At 39.7% G+C, this 27,087-nt stretch overlaps 1 protein-coding gene across 4 annotated transcripts in view; it reads right to left on the reverse strand.

Annotated features, from left to right (window-relative positions):
* The window catches only part of LOC149265928 (uncharacterized), a 265,831-nt gene that overhangs the window by 170,240 nt on the left and 68,504 nt on the right, over positions 1-27,087 (reverse strand). The gene's annotated exons all lie outside the window — the stretch shown is intronic.

A 27,087-nucleotide genomic window follows, 5' to 3' on the forward strand; every position in this document is an offset into this window, starting at 1 on the left:
GCAGCCAAAGATCCTCAAAAGTCCAACATAGGGCTTCACACCTATGAACACTTATTCGAGAGTTTTGTCACCAAGGACTTGATGAGGAATCATATTTTGAACTATAGACTGTTGTATTTGTGGCTTCTCCCCAAAGGAACTTCGACAGCTTTTGATCATGCAACATTGCTCAAGCAGCTTCCATGATGGTCATGTTCGTGCCTTCGGCCACACCATTCTACTCACGATTATAAGGTACAATGGTCTCCTTTTTTATTTCAGCCTTCTTACAAAAGTCAACGAACTCATTAGAAGTGTATTCTCCACCATTATCAGACCAGAAGACCTTGATCCTTTTCCCTATTTGGTTCTCTATTAGTGCCTTGAAATCCTGGAACATATCAAATGCTTCATCCTTGTGTTTCAAGTAGAATATCCATGTCTTCCAGGACAAGTCATCCACAAACATTATGTAATATAAGCCACCAGAGATTTTACTAGCATGGGTCCACATAGATCAAAATGAATGAGTTGTAGAATATCATTGGTCCTACTTTTGCTAGAAGGGAATGGTCCACTTGACTTCTTTTGACTAGCACATCCCGCACACACCCCATCGTGCTTAGTTTGAACTTCAGGCATTCCAAAAACCATCCTCCTTACTTTAAGCATGGCTTCATAGTGTAAATGAGCAAACCTTCAATGCCATAGTTCACCTTGATGATTGTTATCATGTACCATTGCTCGCAGTGGTCTTCCATTGACTCTACGGAATCCTTCAATTCTAGATCCCAAGATGAATGCATCCCTCATGCGAGATTCCATAGGCCTCGTGAGGACCTTTCCTCTCATGAAGGCAACTCTCATCCCCTTATCTTCCAAGGCAGATATAGATACAAGGTTCTTCCATAATCCTTGTTGGACACCTAATCCTCTAAGGGTTGGTGTGGAAGTTGAACAATCAAAGGGAGTCCAAGAGCACTTGGAATATGAAACCAAGCGTCATTCCAATGTATTATAAATATGTATCATTGTGAATAATATATGAAAACTCACGTTTATCCTATTTGGTTGTCTTCTCCATATGTGTCTAACATGGTATCAGAGCGTCTGGTTTACAAGTCCCAGTTTAAGCGCTTCTTGCCATCTCTATCCGTCAGCAAAGTTCCCTCCTTCCTTGCTCAAATTTGAGCCACTAGTTGGCCCTCTCTCTGTATGTCGGTTCTACCATCAAACCTACCCCTCCTCCTCAAGTCTATCATTCCTTAACCCTGTATGTAGCAATTTTTTCTGAGATTTTATACCCTGATATAACGTTCCAATGCACATATATTCTAAAAGCTTTAGAATTATCACAACACCCAACAAGCGTACCTTTCTTTCCAGTGGCTTCCAGCTTGTTCCTCTTGTCCTTCAGCACATGAAAGTACACGTGCGGCCAAAGATCCTCAAAAGTCCAACATAGGGCTTCACACCTATGAACACTTATTCGAGAGTTTTGTCACCAAGGGCTTGATGAGGAATCATATTTTGAACTATAGATTGTTGTATTTGTGGCTTCTCCCCAAAGGAACTTCGACAGCTTTTGATCATGCAGCATTGCTCAGGCAGCTTCCATGATGGTCATGTTCGTGCTTTCGGCCACACCATTTTGCTCACGATTATAAGGTACAATGGTCTCCTTGATTTCAGCCTTCTTACAAAAGTCAACGAACTCATTAGAAGTGTATTCTCCACCATTATCAGACCAGAAGACCTTGATCCTTTTCCCTACTTGGTTCTCTATTAGTGCCTTGAAATCCTGGAACATATCAAATGCTTCATCCTTGTGTTTCAAGTAGAATATCCATGTCTTCCAGGACAAGTCATCCACAAACATTATGTAATATAAGCCACCAGAGATTTTACTGGCATGTGTCCACATAGATCAGAATGAATGAGTTGTAGAATATCACTAGTCCTGCTTTTGTTAGAAGGGAATGGTCCACTTGACTTCTTTTGACTAGCACATCCCGCACACACCCCATCGTGCTTAGTTTGAACTTCAGGCATTCCAAAAACCATCCTCCTTACTTTAAGCATGGCTTCATAGTGTAAATGAGCAAACCTTCAATGCCATAGCTCACCTTGATGATTGTTATCATGTACCATTGCTCGCAGTGGTCTTCCATTGACTCTATGGAGTTCTTCAATTCTAAATCCCAAGATGAATGCATCCCTCATGCGAGATTCCATAGGCCTGGTGAGGACCTTTCCTCTTATGAAGGCAACTTTCATCCCCTTATCTTCCAAGGCAGATATAGATACAAAGTTCTTCCATAATCCCTGTTGGACACCTAATCCTCTAAGGGTTGGTGTGGAAGTTGAACAATCAAAGGGAGTCCAAGAGACCACTTGGAATATGAAACCAAGTGTCATTCCAATGTATTATAAATATGTATCATTGTGAATAATAATGAAAACTCACGTTTATCCTATTTGGTTGTCTTCTCCATGTGTGTCTAACATGGTATCAGAGCATCAGGTTTACAAGTCCTAGTTTAAGCGCTTCCTGCCATCTCTATTCGTTAGTGAAGTTCCCTCCTTCCTTGCTCAAATTTGAGCCACTAGTTGGCCCTCTCTCTGTATGTCGATTCTACCATCAAACCTACCTGTCCTCCTCAAGTCTATCATTCCTTAACCCTGTATGCAGCAATTTTTTCTGAGATATTATGCCCTGATATAACATTCCAATGCGCCAACTGATGTCAGGTAGAAAGGAATCTACTCTATCCCTGCCTCGATTTCCGCTCAAATGTGCGCCCAACTGTTCATTTCATCTTACTGTTTTTTTGAGAAAACCAGCGCTTATTGACCTGAATTGTCGATACCACCAAGTTGAACGTCACAATTGCCTCCTCCTCGATTTTATCTACATTGTGTGATTTCCAATTTCCTTTGTGTGTTTGGAATTCCACGTTGTGGTGAGAATTCCATGTTGTGGCCAGACTTGGGCATTGTCCAAACTCTGTCAACTTTGCACATGTCATGCTCAAGTCGCAGGTTTAGCTCAAAAAGGTTTGCTCATTAATTTTTTGTAGTTAGTTCTGTCAATTCTAGGATTAAAATGTTCTTGGCCATTTGACCAAAACCAAAAATTGTTCTTTCCCATCGATTCCTGTAGCAATAGCATAACCTACGCATTGGAGACGCATATTGCCATTGCATTATTTGTGGTGTTTGTAGTGTCTCAAGGCCCTAATGCATTGGATTGAGCATTGAGCACTCCACGTTCTCCTCTACGCCCTCACAACAAGCACTCTTACAATGATAGCACTGGATTTCATTATTGGAGCCCGCGGCCAAGCTGGGAAGTTGCTCTGCTCCTAAACTCTTTGTTGCCACCTAGACAGGTGCTACATTCAGCGTCATCGGTTGTCTACAAGAATATCCCGCAACATTACCAGGCAAAGATAGCATTTAACAATTCATCCAGTGTTGAAATGATTTGGCATTCAAATGAAGTCCTAAGCGAGCCATACCACAGTCGATTGGACTCCCGCAGCGAGTCATACACCTCTTCTCTACCACCGACTCACATCTCTCACAGCCTCCTCCCACCACGCAGCAAAACCTCCAAATCTCCCATTGCGCGTTTTTAAATCTGCGTACAATTATATAACACTTTATACAGCCTCTCTTCACCCTCGACTCTCTACATCGTCGACTCCTCTCACTGGACCCGTCGACTCCATATCCACTGGTTCCCTCGTATCCCTCTCCACTACTATACCACAGTCCAGTTAATATACCATCTGGTAAGCATGGAGCGTTGAATAATTCGACTCCGTTGCATAAAGAAAGGAGCACATAATGCCATATTGTCTTAATCAAAGCTGCCAATGCATCCTCGGTCCATACCAGGCAAATAGTTCAACATAGACTGAGGAAGGAAGGAGAAGAACTACGCGAAAGATCAACCATTCGCAAGTCATCCAAGGAAATTAAGGCCTATGCGCCACTCCATGACAGATTGAAGGGAACGGACAGTGATTTGTCTTTGCAGTATAGAGTCGATATATCGCTAAAGGAGTGTGTAAATGGTGTGTGTGAAGCATTTAAACTAAACATTGGTTGAAGCTATACATTAAAGGGAGCCCCATACATGTTGAATTCCTTTTATTATATGTTATTATTGTATGATCCATACATTGTGATGGGAATATACACGTTGAATTCTCTTTATGAAGTGCGTATGTATGGTATATGATGACATTGCCATGATATACATTATATGATATATATTATAGTTGATGAGTGGTGATTTATATGCTCAGATTGAAGTATTGACATAGTATAGTGAAAAGTGAAGTTGGTATTGAAGTTTTTTTAATCAGTTTCTTACCTAATCAAGAAGGCAGAAAGTTGAAAATTAAAAGCAGTCTTTTGTGGAGGAGAGTTCAGTCATTGCCTACCTTAAGAACTATTACACTTTGATTGTAATAGTGGTGCACTTGTTATGGCTCTAATTGGTGGAGTATTAGAGTTTCTCAAAACTCTAATACAATATACTATCGAAAACAGTTAAAATCAACAGGAACACTCTTTGTGATATTAAAACATGTCTGCAATATACATAGGAGAAGGTAGACATTTTGGAGCTTGAATCTCAGCTTCAGCAAGAAAAATTACAGCAGTGGAGTCATCATTCTGAACCTGTTTCTGTTCAGAACATTGAAATAGACTCCCATCAGCAGCAAGAATATAAAGTTGAGGTTGATTCACACTCAGTGCCTAGTTCAAGAGCAGAGTTACATGCAAATGCAGAAGTTTAGTCTACACTTCCTAAGCCTATCATCAAACCTTGGGAAGAGCTTGTCCATAACAAGCACATAACTAGTCTTGGATATGACAAGGATGTGTCCTTTCATATTCCAAATTGCTCAAAGCCCATCCAGTTTCAGAGTGTTAGATTCCTTCATAACGGTTCACCTTCAAATGTTCCAGATTTTGCTCCTCTTCCACAGCAGCAACAACAAATTATTTTATGCCAACATTGTGACCGAGTTAGCCATATGAAATATCATTGCTTTGATCTTCATCCATGTAAGCATTGTCATAAAACCACTCATTCTTCAAACAAATGCTTCAAATACAAGCCTCCTGCACGAACAAAGATTCACCTTGGATGGATCGCTTCTTGGCAATGGGCTTAGACAGCCAAGAAGATATTTCAGTCATATATCAGAACTTGTTCTAGAGTATTGAACAATCTTGCAATTGAGTTTTCTCCATCTTCTCACCTTGTCTCTGACAAGAGGGAGAGTGATGGTCATATACAAGCTTCAAAGCCACATCAAGCAAGCCTGAGCCACACCCTGCCATACCGGATTCAGAGTTGTAGCCAGAGACAGAGATGCCCTTGACCATGCCTTTTGTTGGTGGTCAGCCTTAAACCATCTATGTGAGGTTGAGACCTCCCTTTTCAGGTTGAGCCTCTCCCTCTTCAAAGAATTGGGGACACTTCCTCTACCAGAAGACTTCAGCTTCTAGCTAGTTCTGGAAGAATTCCAGGAATTGCATTAAGCATTCCAGAGTTGGTGGTCATCCTTAAACCATCGCAGGTTGCAGACCTCCCTTTTCCAGGTTGAAGGTCTCCCTCTCCAAAGCATTAGGGACACTTCCTCTAGCAGAGGATTTCAACTTCTTGCCAGACTTGGAAGAGTTCTGGGAGTTGCACTAAGCATTCCAGTCTTGGTGGTTATCCTTAAACCACCCCCTTATACCAACATTTCAGAGAGCACATTCAGCCTAGTGCTACCATGCATATTTTTGCACATTTTGTATTACAGCTCTCTTCTTGGACACATACATACCCCTTCGGATTAAGGGGGGAATGTTGGACATCTAATCCTCTAAGGGTTGGTGTGGAAGTTGAATAGTCAAAGGGAGTCCAAGGGACCACTTGGAATATGAAACAAAGGGTCTCTCCAATGTATTATAAATATGTATCATTGTGAATAATATATGAAAACTCACGTTTATACTATTTGGTTGTCTTCTCCATGTGTGTCTAACAATCCCAGTACATACATAACATCATGAAGAAGTACAGTTCCCCATAATCCAAATGAAATGTGACAGAACCAAAACCCTTCACAGGATAAGTAGATTTATACCCAAAAATGATCTTTAGATTAGTCTCCCTCTCAACCAGATTTTAGAGGATTTCACGATACCCAGAGAAATGTTTAGAGACCCCGCTATCAACCAACCAACTATCACACAAATCCGAAGAAGAGGAACTAGAAAGAGCAGAAATAAGAATATGTTAAGACTGAGTAGAAACTACATTATTTCCATACTTTGTGTTTCTTGATCTCTTTTGAGGGTGATGGCCTTCTTCACGAACATCATTTGCCACAATTATTGTTGTAGTTGGGCCCTGGAGCATCTCTCTTTTCCAGACAGTCTCGGGCATAGTGACCATGCTTTTAGCAATTGCAACATTCAACTTTTGATAATTCCCTTTTGAATCTTCTATTGGAATTCCTGGAATCTGCAGCATGCTTTCTAGAATTAGATGATTGTCCTCTTCCTTTCCTCTTCTTGTCCTATACAGCAAACGCTGAGGGCTCTCCTTCTTGTTTTTAAATTTCCCTCTAGAGATCATTGGTTTCTTCTTGAGTACATTTGGCAACTAGTTCATCAAACGTCGGAGAATTATCATTGTTGTTAATAGTTGTAATGAATGTCTCCGATATTGGAGGAAGACCTTGAAGAGCGACAAGCACCAACTTTCTATCAGACATAGATTCTTCAACAATCAGCAACTAATCCTTAAGTTGTGATAATCTCATGAAGTATGACTACATAGTCTCCCCCTTATTCATCTTGATGTCTTTGATTTGATTTTTCAAGGAGAAAATGTGATTCAAATTGTTGACCTCATACATCACAACCAGCTTATTATAGATATCCTTAGACTTCTTCAACTTTCCAATGTAAGTAAGCAAATGATCTTTCAAAGAATCAATACCTATTTTCTTGGCTTTGTTCTCACCTTTCTCATACTTAGCCTTGGTAGCAGCAGGAGCATTTCCCGGTGGCTCAGGTACTTTTCCTTCCACATATTCCAAAACATCATTTTCATCCAATGTCACTTAAAACTTGATCTTCTAAGCAGCAAAATTAGATGAGTCACTCAGCTTCTTTGCACCCTTGAAGTAGGAGGAAGACATCTTGACCAAGTAGCTTTTTCTAAATAGTTTCCTTCAAAGGTGATTACTTTGTCTCTTGTCTCCTTGGGCTTGTCTTCGCCTCAGCTCTGATACCATGTTAATTTTCCAGTGTTCTATTCTTAGCACAATCACTTATTCCAATTCTTCTTCAATTGGCAATCAATTTATCCAATAAATTTAGTCTTCCAATAACAATAAGCAATTGTGGATAGAACAATGAATCCAATACACAATAAAAGACATCCAAAAGCAACAACAAGAGACACAAGATTTGCTCAAAGACCAGGGAAAAACCCCACAAGGGGGAAAACTCTTTCAAAATTCTTCATCTATTAGATTGTCACCAAATGTTCAACAAAGAGATACAATGTTCCAATTCATCCACAATGAGTCAAAGGGAAACAGCATCGACTATCCAAAATTTCTAAACAATACCCAATGAGAGATGAGCCCAAAAGTCAAATTTGATCCGAAGTCAAAGTCTGCAATTTTTTGTCAAAGTCAGCAATAGTCAAAGATGCCCTAACAAAGTGCCCAGAAAAATTCAGCTCCTTCACCAATCAATTCGGCCTTCCAAAATTGAAATTTTCCAAGTCAAACCAAGTCAAAACATCAAATCAACAATTGGTCAAATTGTCCCAATCAAAAGGTCAATGCAAAACACAGATTTGTCCTCCTTCCCTTCACACGTGTGAGTTTGGACCTCCTTATTTCAAACCTGTACGAACCAATCAAAAGAGGAGAGAGAAGATGAGATGTGTTGATGATGCTGCAAAGTGATGTGACATGATGTGTATTTATATGTGGTGGAGGAGACCCAATTTGTCCTTTAGGTTGAACTGAATTTTGGTGCACTTGTGGGTTTCACTTTAAGAATTATATTTTTTGTCGACCAAATTAAATTCTTCTAAGGGCTAGTAGGGGTCTTTCTTGATGAGGAAGGTTGTCCAATGGAGGGAATTTGGACCTAAGCTGCCAAATTAACAGGGCTTAGCCCCTTATGAGGGATCGCAATTGATTTAGGGCCCCAATGACGCTAGTCTCACCTTTAAAGAATTCGTAAGACTAGTACCACGTAGAAAGCCCTCAACATTGGAGCAAAGATGGACATTATGAGCAGTCGGAGACCCAAGAGACCCTTCTGTGGTGCCCTAGGTGGGTTTTTGGGACCATAGAGAGCCATTGATAAAGATTGAGGGTCAACCCTCAAAGGATGATTTTTAGGTGCTTCACATCACACTTAGCACTCTAAAGCACCAATGCTTGGAATTTGGAGCACATTTCATCCATGGCATCAGCCCTAGAAAGCTAGCAGCTCACACGTGTGGGCTTATTTTACACTTTTGATCAAAAGCTAGTGGGTTGGCTTGTAAACCAAAAGAATATTGTGATTTAGCTTGTTATTTAGGGGCTTTTAGCCTAAATTAGAAGTCATCCTCCTCATATAAATAGAGGAGAGGATTGTTTCATTTTCATCATCATTTCTTAGACTATTTTGGCCCTTCTGAGAGAGATTTTGACCTCTTGTTTCTTAGTGAAGATGTGATCTATTGGATTGTCCTTATTCAATGGAGCTATTCACTTGAATTTGGAGAAGTTGTCTTGGATCAATAAAGGATTGCTCATGCATATTGTCTCCTAAGTGAGCTTATTTATTGAACATTTTCTGATTTCCTCTAATCTATGGAATAAATGGATGATCTAGGGTTTTTTTATTGTGCCTTAACTTATTGAGAATCTATTGCGTAGAATCTAGATCTCATTATTATATGCATTACTCATGTATGGTATGTGAATGGAAATCCCCTTGGTGTATCTTGATTATAGCTCTCCCAAGTGACCTTGATACCTCACAAAGGCAATAGTTAGGGTTTCTTATAGAAAATCCTATAGATTCACAAGCTCATGCAGTTTACTAAAGCACAGGACAAGAATCTACTTCTACTTTCAACCAGCGGAAGCCAATAGATTGATGAAAACAATAATAGCAAGAGGAAGACAAATCAATGGCACATAACACTAAGTATCCGAGGAAAGACACAACTCAAAACCCCGCTATTTGTATTGCATTAAATCAGAAATCCAAGATGATAATACAATGCTTGTTCTCACAAGAACAATCCCAGCACTCAGTGTAATCAATCTTCAACTCACAATTAAACTCTTGGCTAACACTTAGCCAATTTTGCAACTCTCCAAGTCCCTATTTCCTTGCGCAATTCCTATGGTTGATTAACACATCTTAGAGAGAAACCAGTTCATCCAAAATTGCGCAATCCCTTCTAGGTTCAGTCCCTGATTGCATGCACCATCTGTACAACTGAGAAAATTATACAACTGATAGTACATTGTCCCTGCACTCTAGTCTCAACTGGGTCTTTCTCATAATCGACATGCATGAGTTTCTAATGAGGGAATCTTCAGTTAACTAGAGTAGCACTAGTTAATGCATTAGTGCACCAACTGACTGTTAACTCACTATTAGTTCCTCAAACAGTTTGGAACTAATTTAACTAAACTTAACTCAGTAAACTGAGTTATCTAATTACAACTCATACTTAACTCATCCTAGACCCCTATAATATAGGGAGAACATATACATGACTTCAGAAAGACTTCCAACTCGAAATTCCTAAGTTAATTAAGTTAATTAAACTTAATTAACTATTTACAAGTTGTTATGAGAATAGAATTCGATTTTAATTCTCAGTTTAATTCAAGGACAAATTAAACTGGAATTTCTAGATTCTATTTTCATCATTTCTTGTTGCTATTTTTCAACATTTTTGTTAGGGCATCAAACATCCTTACTCCTTTGCAAGTTTAAATTTATCTTAAGAATCCTTGGACACCATCCACCAAAGGATTAGACATTGGCATTGTCTAGTTGGTGATCAAGTCATCTTTATCTATAAATTTCAATTTTCTCTCTCTTCTATAATCCAACCCTCTTAAGGCCAAGCAACCAACTAGGGCTTAGTATGAATTGGCTAGGAAGAGGAAATTTTCGTCTTGGAAGGTCTCAACATCAAGGGTTATAGTGGTTGCCTAAATTTTGGCCTAATTTGTACCAGTGTAAACTGACCCTCTAACGATATTTTTGTACTAGGTCGATGCCCAGGGCTATCTAACCGACCACTTTCACTGGTTACCATAGTTTAGACCAACTAGTTTTTTTAAAATATGCAATAAATAAAGGAAAGTTGATTTAAAGGATCATTGTCGCATACTTATTTTACTAATCTAGAGAAAGTGCACACTAGTCTTTTGTCTCTTCAACGCAATGCAGCACTAAGGTAGTGAATTGTCTTGGGGGTATATTATTACTTGGAGGGATTTTCTCTTAGATAGATGAAGTGATTCAATAATGAAATGCACTATTTTCCTCTTTTTTATGTTTTATAGGGTAAACTAGGGTTTGGTTACAACAAAATCTGCACTAAATAGCATAAAATACCTTGAACCTCATAGTCCTAGGGTTAAGATTTGCATCTTCCAAATTGAAAAAGGAAAAATATCATTTTTATGCAATTTTCAACCACCTTTTTAGGCTTGTCATCTAAGGCTTAGTAGTTTTTTATGCATTTTCAGCCATTGAAAAAATGTTGTAATATTTTCATTTCTTTACTAATTAAATAGCCTTAGATTATTTATTGTTTTTCATTAACTATATGCTACTTTAATGTTGTCACAATTTTGAATGTTGAATTGTGCGTATCATAAACCCTAATTTATGACAACAATCTTTAAATTGAAGGTAACATGTGTTGGTATCTATTTGAGCATCTCCAGGACTCTATTGGCCCTATAGACTAAGCCATAGGTTCTTTGAACTCACTACCTCATCTCACCTAGAGCCATACCTTAACTCACCATCTCATCTCTCCTGGGGTGTCTATTTGATAGAATCCTCCTGAGAATTCTTATGTTAATCTTTGAGATCTCTTGGAGAAGCCTCCCTTGTGGGGATAACATCCATCCACGTGACAATAGAAAGCATCTCATATGGTGACAATGTTGGTTGATCCCATTGTTTCCCTTGATCTAAGGTACATAGTGAGGCTTTACACTAAGGCGCTATATTTTCTGGTAATAGTGAGCTCACAAGCCACCATATCGATAGACACCTTTAGTTTTGATATCAAGGCAATGAGTTTGCTCCTTAAAGTCGTCACCCTTGAGAAGCATCATGTCGCTTGGTGAAAAAGTTGATTCTTAAACTATAGTTGTGACTTAATCTAGTCAAACAAAACAATATTAAGTTACTTTTCTTTTAGTACAAAAAAGTACAAAGTATACGATGGAAATATATCAACTTTTTTATACAAGGGAGAACCAAAAAAATCTAAAGATTTAATTCAAGCTCACACACACACAGGTGCATGCACAAGTAAAATTATTGTTGGAGTTATAAGAGGTGAACTCAAATAAGATTAGACGAGATAATTTCAATTCAAAGATTTTAAGAACAAGAAATAAAGTCATCATTTCAAAAGTTTTAGCAATCATGGCAAAAATAGAGATAATGATATGTCAACAATTTCATAGATTCATAATGAAACTTGAACAACATAAATTTTCCAAAAATAAAGACAATTAATTAAGACAAGAAGTGGCAAGTGACAAAGAAGAGCAAGTAGCTCAAGAATTAAAGGAAAAAAAAAACAACTTGCAAGTCAAGCACCAAAAACTACTTCTACAAGGCGCCACAATTTGTTGTACTTTAAATTACAATTGGAAGATCAAAGTAACTCGCAAATAAAAAAATTAGATGATGAACAAGCCAAATATCATCAAAAGAAGAAAATATCACATAGAAATATAAAGAACTCAAGGATATATTTTACAAGAACTTATTTAAAAGGACTGAAAAATGTTCTTATCTAAAATTCCACGGTCAAAAATTACTTAAACAAATCAAGAAGAGAGGTTAGAAAGTTGTGTGATAAAATATTAGAACAAAACAAGGAAGATCTCGAAAAGGAATTCAATAAGAATCTATCAAAAAAATATGAAGAAAAATTTCGCTTAAAAATCTTCAATCAAAGGTTGTTTGAACAAATCAAGATGTTACAACACAAGAAACTTGAGAATCAAGACATTAAAAATAAAGTCAACAAATTAGGAAATGAAGAACTTTCACATCCAAAAAATCACAATCAAATCCTACTTACACATGTTGGGAAGCTTAAGAACGATAGGAAGTTGTTAAAAACAAGTTAGAACAACTTATCAAGAAGGAAGCATTGAATCCTTCAAATGTAATAATCCAAATTGTGGAGAAAGGAACAACTACAAATCCAATTTGTTACCTACCCTAAGTGGGTGACCCCATAGGGAAGATTTTCCTCCTACCATCTCTTCAGCCGGCAGTCAACAACCCCCCACCAGCCACTAGTACTTGATGATGATGTGCCATTCATATCTTTGCCACCTCCATCAATCATATGTTTCCTCACCCATTTGGCAAGAGAGCACATTGGAAGGTGGGCTTCCAATCAATTCATACTTTATTTATTTTGCAGTTGGGTGCTTATGCTTGTTTGTATTTTGGCCATTCGACATGGACCATTGGGATAAGTTGGAAGGAAGAGGAGTTTTGACATTCATTTTGTTCCCTCGCCTCAAATGGGGGTTAATCTTCCAACCTAGTCAAGTGGGACCTCACCTGATGACCCAATGGGTAAAGGAGGGGCATTACTTGGAAACCCTCATCGAGATAGTGTAGTCCCATCTCTCCCTATTCATACTTACCACTTTCCATCTTACATTACAAGCCCCATATCCCATCTCCCTTCTTTGGGTTCAACTGACCATTGGCTCTCTCGGATTGGCACCATACATCGTCATTCTTGGGAATGGCCCCAAACTTGGCCCTAGGAGGTTGATGCAACTAAAAGAACAAGAAAAAGTATATAATGGCCACAAGCAAAACCAAAAGAAGATCAAAATGAAAAAGATGGTCAAGACATACACATTAGCACATCGGCAAAAGCCTAGCATGAGCTCTAGTTCACTCATTACATCCTTCCCCTAGTTCCTAAGCACATGTTGCTCTTCATATTATGAGGAGCCTTTGCATGTCCCAACCCCTGGTAAGCAATGAATAGCCTCACTCTTAAGGACGTAATTGTTGTTTTTCCACGATACTGGAGTCTAGGTTGGAATCTTAGAATCACTGACGCTACCAATCCAAGTATAACAACAAACTACTTTGCACAGCGGAACAATAAATAGCAATAAATCAACACGTGCACAAATATAGACAACTTTTTACAAATTTTAACTGCCCAACTTTGTTATATTAACAAACTGTAATACAACAGCCTAGGGCTCCCTTACCAGGGATAAAGGAACTCATACATCCATTGATACAAGTACATACAACAAGGACTTGGTGTCAACAACTATGACAACCAAACTGCTCGAAAAATATACATTGACCATCTAGTTGATGTAGCGCACTCATCCTGAACACACTTAACCGATGCTTCGACTCCCAATTTGCAGCAACTACAATTTGCCTCTATCAATGAACCAACTTCATTAGGTCACTGAACATGGCTCCAACTTCTCTCTATTTGATCGTTAGTCCTTCAATGCATCAACACATCGAGACTCCTGTCGAGTTGTTCACAACTCCATTTGTGAACAACTCTCAACTGCCCACTGTTGCTCCTCAGCTCCTTTGGGACATGCTGCCCACTAGCTACTCCTTAGTCCTTCACGGACACAACTCTTAGGGACTTCTTCCCACTAGTGTCTTCATGTGCTTCCTAATGAAGACACACTTAGGGCATGGAGGGATGCCACCTATCACTGCAAGATGTCCTTCTCCAGTAATGAACTTGGGCTAATTAATGGCTCCCTTTGACCTCCTTTTGTCCTTCAAAGATCAGTCACTAAGCTCTCCAATCTTCACCCTTCTTACAGTTATCAATGTCCTTCTTGCCAAGGGATATAGGGCTATTAAGACCATCTACTTATTGCCCTCCTAACAGCCTTAAGATGACCTTGCGATTTTGCCCAAACTAGGACTCTACATCCTCTAGCAAAACATCACAACAAGAAGGCTAAACATACCTTGTTTCTCAACTCCCTGTTGCCCTTCTTGTCCTGTGTTGCTTTGCACACTGTTGTAGCTTTGGCTGCCTGGTTAGGGCTTCTAACTGTTCCTATTGGCCATATCCAAATGCTCCCAAAACCTTTCCTACCACTGTGGCCTTCCTCCTTTAGTTTGTCGCTCCCATACACTAGATCCAAGGGTGATTTTCTCTTGGTTTTAGGCCCTTCAGCCCCTCCAAAGAGCCTCCTTCAAACCTCGGTACCTTCTGCGATTTCCTCAGGGACTGTGGCCACATAAACAGAGAAAATATGCCACAAAACCTTGCCCAACCAACCCAGATCTCCTCCTATAATACTCGACCTCTTGCCTCAAGAACTCGAACCCCAAATAGTCTAGAAAAAGTCACAAACATTGCCTCTTTTTACCTTTGTTGGGTCCCCTTCAACTGACATACAAATCAAAGCTAGAACTTGTGATGTTTCACACTTGGATGTGTCTTTTTGAGGTCTATGCTCCTCTTTATATGTTTCTATGTGGTCTAACACTTATCCCTTAAGGGCACTCCTTACATTAGGCCAACTTGTCACTTTGATCAACATAACCACACTTTAACACATAAAAAAATTATTATATTGCATTGTAGACCTCCATTTTCAGTGTTCTTTGCGGGCCCTAGTTCCTTTTAGGGTCCTCTTTCATCTCCATGTGCCAAAGTCATCAAATCTCCTCATGGTTTTGGCCCCACACCTTTGGGTACAAAACCCCCACCTTGGGTTCTAAGCCCACAAACCACTTTTGTGGAGCCCATTCCTCCAAAACCCTCTAGCTAGGGTTTGGAGTACCTCCCAAGCTACAAATCTCAGCAGTAATCAATATTTGACATCATACTAAGCAAGCTCTAACCCTTGAGCTACGAGCAGTAATACAAAGAAAACATAAAAGGTGTGCAAGACGGGTGGAAAAGCAAAGGTCGAGGGTGGAAAAGCTCAGGATGACGAGTTGATCATAGATGGTCCCTTTAACCATGGCACTTGGCCATGAAGTCTTTCCCCCTCTATTACATCATTATTCACATGACACCTATCAATTGAAGGGTGGACCAAGGACATGTCATTTCCCCTTAGGGGTTGGAAACACCTAATAGGGTGGTCTATTAGCCACTCCTACCTATGGAAGTAAGACTATAAGGAATTCAAAGCCTTAATTTTGGAAGGGAAGCCATGTTTGAAGTGTCAAATTGCCCTAAACTTGCAAGCTTGGTTCATTTAGATGCAAAAATGATTAAATATACCTGATGATGTAGATGTTAGCACTAGATATTGTGTGTAATTGTCAAGCTAAGTTGCAGGAAACGTGGCCCTAGGGGTCGTTTCCTCCCGGGAAACGAAACGAAACCCGGAAACGCGTACCGTACGGCCTGGAAACGCGTTTCCGACCGTACTGCCACGTTTCCCAAAACGGAGACGTGGCAGTACCGCCGGAAACTCGTTTCCAGGCCGTACGAGCCACGTTTCCCCAAATTTATGTGTTGTTTTTTAATTTATTTTTTTTTTAATTTGTTTTTAATTTTTTTTTAGGTTTCCGGGATGTTCTAGAAACCTATTCTAAAGTTATAAAAGAGCAGTTTGTCTCATTCTCTCATCACACTATTCAGCAAGTCGTTTCTCTTGGAGACTGGCAGTTGTTTCAGCTAGGGTGTTTTGAGCAGTGAGCAAAGTAGATTTCAGCAGCAGGAGAAAGAGATTTCAGCAGCAAGAGAAAGAGATTTCAGCAGGAGATTTAAACTTTAAATGTAATAAATTATAATCATATAATGTAAATGTATCATTCATGCTTTATGATTGCACATATATATAATAATAATTTTTAAATATTTTTAATATATATATATATATATATTATTATTATATATATTTGCGTTTCCCCGTTTCCAAAATTTGGGGAGGTCGCGTTTCGTTTCGTTTCCCGTTTCGGAAACTCGTTTCCGTTTCCCCGTTTCGTGCAACTTAGTTGTCAAGTCATTCCATCATGGCTTGGGGAACTTAACTTGGGCTCAATTCCTTCAGAGGAGCATACTGACACCCACAGGTGAGGCACTGAGAGCCATGGATCTTTGAGTTTTAGCAAAGCATCACACATAGCCATTCGCACCTCCAACACCCACAGTGGTCCAACACTTTGCCCTACATTGATGACTTTTATGGGATGATGCCAACTCACAAGAAAGGGGGTTGTGGCTCCCACTATACTTCGTGCATTGCGTGTGCTCACATCACTTCATCGATCATTGCACAAAGCTGACACAAGGTTAAACATCATTTGAATATTGTAGGCCGCATAGGGAGGTAACTTGCACATTACAATACAACTTTTTGGGAGCATGTGCATTGGGTGCAGGGAAATAATCCATACAGAAAAGTAAATCGATTCTAGATGCAAGTCTAATCTACATGCAATCTAGTCTAGCATGAGAACATGAGATGATGATATTGGCTATCCAAAAGGAATATGCAATGCATCTACAATACCATGCAATGCTAGCACACAATGCATGAGCTAAGTATAGTCATACAACCAATGTAATCATCATAACATTAGATCAATATAACAACACTTAACCCTATGAATCATCATGGGACAGGGCAACCACAAATCACTTCCTCTTTCACAGAATTGGCTCGATGAAGGGCAACGGTGGGAGGAAGGAAAACAAGAAAACCAAGCATCATAAAAAAGAGTCATGGATGAGGAAGAGGAATCCAATTTGCATAATAAGATCCCTTCTTGTAACCAAAGGATGGAGAATTCAACGATCAAGCTCATGAACTTACGATGAAGAACAACCTCAGGCATATCATTCTCATCAATGCCCTTAGGGACATGTCGAGAGTGATATGAAGAAGATGGAGGGGGAACAAGATCATCATTAGCATCATATATCGGATCATCATCAAAATGATGGCTAAAGTCCCACTTCCCCTCTTTTATATGGAGGAACTCATTAATCCCAACCTCATGCAGATCCCAACAAGCCATTTCCTCAAGTTCTACGTAGAAATTGAAAGAGGAGTCGTTGAGGAGAATTTAAGATGCCTTAAAAGATGCTCGCTCCACCCTACAAGCATTGAATTTTAGAGTTCAATGAAGAACAAGGGCTTCGTTCTTCTAATGGAGTCACCGAATAAGGATCTATATTGTCGTATGGGGATGGAACACACGTTTCAGTCCCCAGCAACAGCGTCAAAAATGTTGCCACAAAATCTAGTAGGCCTTGGAGAGGGAAAGCCTACAAACTAGACCAAGAGACAACACTAGGGCATTGACCCACTGCCACCACAGCCAAAACCCCCTACTCTTTAGAGACTCTCACCGATGGGAGGAGTCGTAGTAGGAAAGGGATCACTTGTGGCAGAAACTCTAAGCTTAATATGTAAGATGACCTCACTAGGAGCTCTTCAATAAAGGCACAATTTAGGATCAAAGCTCCACAAGGAGACAATTCACTTTCTGTGATGAGACCTAAGAAAAAAGGCACGAACCCTAGGGTTTGATAAATTTGAAGAGGGTTGGAGTTTCCAAAGGCCAAGGCTAAGAGAAAAGGTTTCCAACAATGTGTACTAGCAACGCCAAGGCTCGTTAAATCTTCAAGAAAGCCCTTAAGTTGAAGCAAGGCAAAACTAGGGTTTCCCTCTTAGCCAAACAACTAGGGCAAGAAAGTTTATAGATGAAATTGAAGTGGATACCCACCAAAGGGATAGATTTTGTGGAAAATACTATCCCCTTGAAGTGGATATCCATCAAAACTCTACTTTCCTAGGGATTTGCACCAAGCCCTAGTTTCCTAGCTTGACCTCGAAAGGGCCTAATTAGGAGAGAAAAATATATGGATAAAAAGTGTAAATGATCACCAAACAATTCAACCAATCCCTTGTCCCTTGGGAGAATGGAGTCTAGGATGAAATTGATTAACAAAAATGTTTCCAATGAGGTTGAAATTTGATGTTGTAGCAACGAAATTTCAAAAATTTACCTATACAATGGAAAAGTGGCTTTTCATGGGAGAGCTTCTAGAAGTTCACCAATGGGACAATTCATTATGTGTTATGCATGAGTAAAACATGCAATATTCATCTAGATAGCAATTCGATTGATATTCAACAAGTCAAAACACAATTTAGCATTAACCTGGAATAAATCATTCCATACATCAGACATTAAGAAACAAATATTCAACAATTAAGTGCACTTACAAGATAACATGCAAGATTTCCATTCATTAGACCAAAGAATAGCTCCAAATAATATCCAAGATCAGCTCCAAATATCAAAATGCATCCAAGATCTCCAATTCATCCACAAGAGAACAAGTTTGAATTCCTCTAATGAGGCTGAAAATCCAAGAGGTGTGATGATGAGAAGTTCAAATGACAACTTCTAAATTTATATTAGGCATTTGAATGCCTAACTAGCCTACAAGCCCCTCTAAACATAAAATAATGGGCAAGTATAGGTCTAGGTCACAAGTCGGCCTAGTAGCTTATAAGATATATCAATAATATGCCACACGTGTGAGCCGAAATAGCTAGGAGGTTGACGTCATGCTAGTGTAGGCCTCTTCTAGGAAACATTGAGTGCAATGAGTGCCAAAACAAGTGTAGATGCCTTCTAAAATTAGCCTTTAGGGGTTGGCCACTAAATCTTTGTCACAATCATCCTGTGGACCCCATATCTCAAGGTATGAGACAAACCTCATCTAGCCCCTAGATCAACTACCTATACTACTGTTAAGCCGACTAGGAGCATGTTGGTCCAGGTGCATCATCCCATAAATGATATATGTAAAAGTGCAGGAGCTTTGCGGGTGTTGAACGTGCCCATGGATACAAATGATGCTTTACAATTGTTTGAAGTCTCATGGCTCTCAACGCATCACCTGTGGGTGTCAATATGTCCCTCTAGAGGACCTAGACACCAATTAAGTTGCTCAGACCTATAGATGGAACCACATGTCAATTACACACAATATCCAGTGCCGCAACTTTCACCATTAGGTACATTTAATCATTATTGCATCTAAGTGAACCAAGTTTGAAAGAAATGGGCAAATTAACACTTCATACAAGGCTTCTCTTCCAAAATTGGGGCTTTAGTCACATAATGGTGTTATCTCCCTAGGTAGGAGTGGTTAAGAGACGAACCTATTTGGTGCTCTCAACCCACAAGAGAAAGTGACATGTCCTTGGTCCACCCTTCAATCGATAGGTGCCATGTGAATAATGATGGAGCAGAGGGGAAAAGACTTCATGGCAAAGTGCCACGGTCAAAGGGACCAGCTACAGTGGAGTACCTCATCCTAAGTGTATAGATGTGAGGAGGGAGCAATCGTGGATGCATGAGTTACCTCGGCCTTTAATTTTTGTAGCTCAAGGAATGAGAGTTTGCTTTGTATGATGTATAGCAGTTATTACCCCCTTAGGGATGGGGAAATTCATCACCAATCAGGGGTTGAGACATGCACGGGTTCCTTGTCTTCTATGAGATAAGGCAACATTGGCCCAGGAACAAAGTTATGGCCATGAGTGAGGTAGATCCCATGCTTGGCTTTTGCCCATGTGCTAATTTGTAAATCCCAACCATATTTTTCATTTTGATTTTTCTTTTGTTTTCTTGTGGCCATCATATGTTCATTTTGTTTTTTCAGTTGCATCAACCTTCCAAGGTACATTTTGTATATTTTCCAGTGTTTTATGTTGTTACAATCACTTTAACCTAATTTTTTTCTTCAATTAGCAATCTCTTTCAAAACAATTTAATCTTCCAATGATCAATAGCAATTGTAGATAGAAGAGTAAATGCAGATTACAGAAGAAGACAATCAAGAGCAATAACAAGGGACACCAAGTTTGGTCAAAGACCAAGGAAAAACCCCACAAGGGGGAAAGCCCTTTCAAATTCTTCTTATTAGATTGTCATAAAATGTTCAGCAAAGAGAGTACAATGATTCAATTCACCATTCAAGAGTCAAAGGTCAACATCTTTGACTTTCCAACAAACCAATATCTAAAATCCAAGAGATGAGCCCAAAAGTCAAATTTGGTCAAACTGTCAAATCTGGCCAAAGTCAACAATAGTCAAAGATGCCCTAACCAATCATAAGTCAACGGTCAAACAACCTCCCAATCAGCTTGATTAAAGTTCAAATTACGCGGGCTCCTTTGTTGGTAAAATGAAGTCAAAACATCCCAAACAACTCAGTCAGACCTAATCAATGGAGACAAAGTCTACGACCAAACCTGCGGTCAACTACAATAAAGGTGCCTCGAAAATCTCAGTTTTGTGCCAAAGAATGCAGCCTCCAAAAACAAATCCAAATCAGAAGTCAAACAAATTCAAAGTGTGCCCAAACTCCAAAAAGTCAACATTGATCAAAGGCTGGTCAAATGCAGATTTCGGCCCTCCTGAAATTCTCTCTCTCCTACTCGCACGTGTGAAAAGAAGACCTGCAATTTCAGATTGTACAAACCTCCAAAGAGAAGAAGATGATGTTGTGTGATGAGTGTCCAAATGAGGTGCCATTGAGTTGTATTTATAAGCATTGGAGGAGACCTAGTTTGTCTTTAAAGTTGACCTGTACTTTTGTGCACATGTGGGTTTCTACATTAAAAATAAATTTTTCCTTGACCAAATTAAATTCTTCCAAGAGAAAAGAAGGTCTTACTTGGATGAGGAAGGTTATCGAAAAGAGGGAATTTGTCCCTGAGCTACCAAATTAACACTCCCTCTCAGCTAGGGAGAAATTTCCAACTATATCATCAACAAGTCAAATGTCATCTCTACTAATCTGTTGAACACTTGAGAATCTAAAAGAAGAAGAATTTGACATCATAGAGGAGCTCGAGCTACCACCCTCTATCCAAGGACGATAGGCAGGATACAACTTACCATGGAAGGTAAGGATCACAATTATCTTATCATCAGGACAATAGGCAGGATACGACTTATAATGGAAGGTAAGGATCACAGTTATCCTATCATCAGGACAATAGGCAAGATACGACTTACCGTGAGGTAAGGATCATAACTATAATATTGTCCGTTGATCTTCCTAACATGCCCTTCAAGAGTCGGTGGTAGAACACCTACTCCTCTCACTTGGGCAAGACACTACTTACCATAAATGGTAAGGATTGCAATTATCCCGAGTCACCTCTCAACCCATTTGGCCAGACGGGGAGGAACAATCCCAACAAGCCCAGCTTGTGGGTAGCACACCAATTGGGGTATACTCTGTCAAGTCCCAAAGATGACAATAGGCAAGATGCTACTTACCATATGGTAAGGATCTCATTTATACTATTGCCAGACAATAGGCAAGATACTACTTAGCATGAGGTAAGGATCGCATCTATCCTATTTTCCAGAGTTCCCTCAACCCCAAGGGCTCTCCAGCGCAATTCCTCACCCTAGGAGCTCAGCCAGGGGTGAAGAGCATAGCTCAGTGTCCTCGATTAATCTAGACCTTTACGAGGGAGGGTCACATCCATCAGTGCAAGTTGCTCTCTAAAGACTAAGAACTTCCCTTTCGGCAAAGCCTTGGTGAGTATGTTTGGATGTGTGTGCACGAGGAACATCAATGCCCCAAACAACTATAGGTACTCTAAGAGGTTCGCCAAGTCAGGTCCAACAGCATCTTCGCATAACTTTTTGAAGCTCATCTCCATCGGTATGGCCAAGGACTTGCATTCAGCCATTCCAAATCTTTCCAAGAGCTTCACAACATATTTTCCTTGAGAAAGGAAAATCTCACCAGGTCTTTGCCACACTTCTAATCCCAGGAAGTAATGCATCAAACCAAGATCTTTCATCTTGAATTTGGAGGCCAACTCCCTTTTACACTCAAGAACCAGGGGCTCACTACTTGTCAAGAATAGATCATCAACATATAAAACCAAAATCAAAGGCATACCTTGGACCACTTTGAAGTAGAGGTTCGGGTTAGCACTGCTTCTTCTAAATCCAAGCTTCACTAGGTAACTGTCAATGTGAGCATACATAGCTCTGGGGGCTTGCTTCAAACCATATAATGCCTTCTTCAACCTACAAACATGAGTCTTCTTGTCCTTCACTTCAAATCCCTAAGGCTGCTCAAAATATACTTCTTCCTATAGTATGCCATGAAGAAATGTTGTCTTTACATCCATCTGGTGAAGAGTCCATCCTTCACTAGTAGCAAGGGAAACAATCGATCTAATGGTGGTGTAGCGGGCAACAGGTGCAAAGATGTCATCATAATCTTCTCCCTCTTTCTGGGAGAAACCTCTAGCCATGAACCTCGGTTTATACTTCTCAATACTCCCATCAGGTCCATGCTTGATCGTGTATAGCCACTTCGAAGTTACGACAGACTTTCCTTTAGGTATTGGAACAACATCCCATACATCATTCTTCATAATAGACTCATACTCTTCGGCCATGGCATCCTTACAAACTTGTTCTTTCACAGCTTCTTCAAAAGTGGGAGGCTCAACTTGTATGATGGAGCTCATAGCTACAACATATCCTTGGTACCTCTGGCAGCGGCGTGTCTCTCAGCATCTTGTAATATATCACGAAGCCACAATGGTCTCTTCCTCGTAGGAGAATCACCTGGAGGATAATCCAAGGGATCCATAGGCTCCATGGGATCATCAACAATGTTCTTCTTAGATTCCGGAACAAAAGGACCTTCTAGTAGGTCCATGTCATCATATCTCTTTTCAACAAGAGGAGGCGAAGGAAGGTCCCTTGCTTTTCCAAGGGTAGTATCTTCATTGAAAGTTACATTCCTACAAAACTCGATTTTCCTTTGACCAAATATATATATATATATATTCTAAATGCTTTAGAGTTTTCACAATATCCAACAAACGTACTTTTCTTTTTGGTGGCTTCCAGTTTGTTCCTCTTATCTTTCAGCACATGAAAATATATATTGGGCAACCAAATATCTTGAGATGTCCAACATCAGGCTTCACACCTGTGAATACTTCTTTAGGAGTCTTGTTATCCAAAGCTTGATGAGAAACCTTGTTTTGTACATAAACTGTTGTATTTGTAGCTTCTCCCCAAAGGAACTTTGACAGCTTTTGATCATGAAGCATAGCTCGAGCAGATTCTATTATGGACATGTTCGTTCTTTCGGCCACGCCATTCTACTCAGAATTATAAGGTACAATAGTTTCCTTCTTGATTTTTGCCTTCTTGCAAAAGTCAACGGACTCATTTGATGTATATTCTCCACCATTGGCAAACCTGAAGACCTTGATTTTCTTCCCTATTTGATTCTCTATCAGCGCCTTGAAGTCTTTTAACATGTTCAAAGCCTCATCTTTATGCTTCAAGTAGAATATCCATGTTTTCCTAGAGAAGTCATCAATAAAGTTTATGTAGTAGAGATGGCCACCAAGAGAATGCACTAGCATAGGTCCACATAAGTCAGAATGAATAAGTTGAAGAATATCACTGGTCTTGTTCTTGTTGGAGGGGAATGGTACCCTTGTTTTCTTTCCACTGGCAAGTCCTGGACATACTCCATCCTGACTAGCTTGAACATCAGGTATCCCAAAAACTAACTTCTTTAATTTTCGCAGGGCTTCATAATGTTGATGTGCTAATCTTTGGTGCCATAGCTCACTTTGATGATTGATGTCGTGGACTATTGCTCGCAGAGGTCTTCCATTGACTCTAAAAAGTCCTTCAATTCTATATCCCAAGGTAAAAGCATCCCTCATGCAAGATTCCATAGGCCTAGTGAGAACTTTTCCCCTTATGAAGGCTACTCTCATCCCTTTGTCTTCCAAGGCAGATATAGATACCAAGTTCTTCTATAGTCCTAGAACATACATAACATCATGAAGAAGAACAAATTCACCAGAGTCCAAATGGAATTTGATAGAACCAAAACCCTTCACTGGATGAGCAGAGTTATCTCCAAGGATGATTTTTAGATTTGTCTCCCTCTCAACTAGGTTTGAGAGGCTTTCCCGGTATCGAGAGAAATGTCTAGAGACCCCACTATCTACCAACTATCATATGAATCTGGAGGGGAAGAACTAGAAAGAGCATAAATAAGAATATATTCAAATTGATTAGCAATTGCATTATTTTCATACCTAGATTTCCTTGACCTCTTTTGAGGATAATGGCCTTCTTCACGATCATCTGGAACATCCCTTCTTCTTCTATCATCCCTTCTTCTTCTATCATCTGCTCTTCTTATATTATTGAACCTATTGTTGTTGAAGCCATGATTGTTGTTGTAGTTGGATCTTGAATCATTTCTCTTTTCCAAACATTCTCAAGCATAGTGACCATGCTTGTCTTAGTTGTAGCACTCAACTTTCGATAATTCCCTTTTGGATCTTCTATTGAAGTCCCTGGAATCTGAGGGAGGCCTTCTTGAACTAGAGGGTCTTCCTCTTCTTTCTCTCTTCTTATCTTGAGCAACAAATGCAAAGGGCTCTCCTTCATGCTCTTGAATCCTCCCTCTGGCAATCATCCTGGTCTCTTCTTGAGTGCATTTACCAACGAGCTCATCAAATGTCGGGAGTACATTATTGATGCTTATAGTAGTAACGAAGGTCTCCCAAATAGGACGAAGCCCTTAAAGAGCCACCATCACCAACTCTCTATCAGATATAGGCTCTCTTGCAGTCTGTAATTGATCCCTTAGGTGGGATACCCTCATGACATAGGATTGCATGGATTCCCCGTTGTTCATCTTCATGTCCTTGACTTGATTTCTCAAGGAGAATATAAGATTCAAGTTGTTGACCTCATACATTCCAATCAGTTTATCATAGATATCCTTAGACTTCTTCAAGCATCCAACATAAACAAGTAAATGATCTTGCAAATCATCAATGAGAATTTTCTTGGCTTTATACTCGCCTTTCTTGTACTTGAATTTGGCAGCAGCAAGAGCATTTTCTGGAGGTACAAGAACTTTTCCTTCCACATATTCCAAGGCATCATTTTCATCCAATATCACTTCCAACCTAATCTTCCAAGCAGCAAAGTTTGATGAGTTACCCAGCTTCTCAGAATCCTTGAAGTAAGAGGTAGACATCTTGACCAAGTCAAATAGGCTCCATCAGCGTCCTCCAAAGATGATTGCTCTTATCTCTTGTCTCCTTGGGCTTGTCTTCACCTTGGCCCTGATACCATGTTAATTTTCCACTATTCTATGCTATTACAATCACTTTAACCCAATTCTTTGCTTCAATTAGCAATCTCTTTCAAAACAATTTAATCTTCTAATGATCAATATCAATTGTAGATAGAATAGTAAATACAGTGTACAAAAGAAGACAATCAAGAGCAATAACAAGAGACACCAAATTTGGTCAAAGACTAGGGAAAAACCCCACTAGGGGGGAAACCCTTTCAAATTCTTCTTCTTATTAGATTGTCATAAAATGTTTAGCAAAGAGAGTATAATGATTCAATTCACCAATCAAAAGTCAAAGGTCAACAACTTTGACTTTCCAACAAACCAATATCCAAAATCCAAGAGATGAGCCCAAAAGTCAAATCTGGTCAAAGTCAATAGCATTCAACCGTAGTCAAAGATGCCCTAACCAGTGATAAGTCAATGGTCAAACAACCTCCCAATCAGATCGGTCAAAAATCAAAATACTCGGCCTCCTTTGCTGGTCAAAACAAAGTCAAAATAGTCCCAAACAACTCGATCAAACCTGATCAACAAAGAAAAAGTCCACGGTCAGACCTATGGTCAACTACAGTCAAGGTGCCCAGAAAATCTCATTTTTTGTGCCAAAGAATGCGACCTCCAAGAACAGATCCAAATCAGAATTCAAACCAAGTCAAAGTGTGCCCAAACTCCAACAAGTCAATGTTGGTCAAAGGCTGATTTCGGCCCTCCTAAAATTCTCTCCTACTCGCACGTGTGAAAAAAAGACCTGCAATTTCAGATTGTACGAACCTCCAAAGAGAAGAAGAAGATGGTGTGATGAGTGTCCAAATGAGGTGCCATTGAGCTGTATTTATAGGCATTGGAGGAGACCCAAATTGTCTTTAAATTCGACCTGTACTTTTGTGCACATGTGGGCTTTTACATTACAAAATTAAAAATTTAAAATTTAAAAAAAAAATCCCTTGACCAAATTAAATTCTTCCAAGAGCAATGAGGGTCTTCTCTAGATGAGGAAGGTTGTCCAAAGGAGGGAATTTGTCCTTGAGCTGCCAAATTAACACATTTCCAAGCCCTACCCAGGTATGAGGATGTGTAGGTGCCAAATCCCAATGAACCAGGGGTTAGTTGAACCCAAAGAATGTAGGTGGAATAGGGGCTTGTAATGTAAGATGGAAAGTGTTGAGTATGGAATAGGGAGAGATGGGGCTACACAATTTTAATCATGGCTTTCCAAGTGGTTCCCCTCCTATGCCCGTTGGGCCATTAGGGGAGGTCCCACTTGACTAGGATTGAAAATTAACCCTCCATTTCAGGTGATGGAACAAGATGACGGCTAAGACCCTTCTTTCTTCCAAGTCAAAATGCCCAAATACAAACAAGCATAAGCACCCAACTGCAAAATGACTTAAAGTACTTTTTGATCAACAGCCCACCTTCCAACATGTGCTCTGTGTAAATGGGAGAGGAAACATATCACAGATACAAGTGGCGGAGATATGAATGACATGTCATCGTTGGCTACTAGTGGCTCTCAGGGGCTACTGGCCGCTGGTTGGAAGAGATGAATTGGAGAAAAGTTTTTCCTAGCGGTCACCCACTTTTGGTGGGTAAGAGGGCAGACCAGTGGA

This window comes from Pinus tabuliformis, chromosome 6 (assembly GCF_031772625.1).
Source record: "Pinus tabuliformis cultivar Carrire ecotype Pingquan chromosome 6, CPIR1, whole genome shotgun sequence".
Taxonomy (NCBI): Eukaryota; Viridiplantae; Streptophyta; class Pinopsida; order Pinales; family Pinaceae; genus Pinus; species Pinus tabuliformis.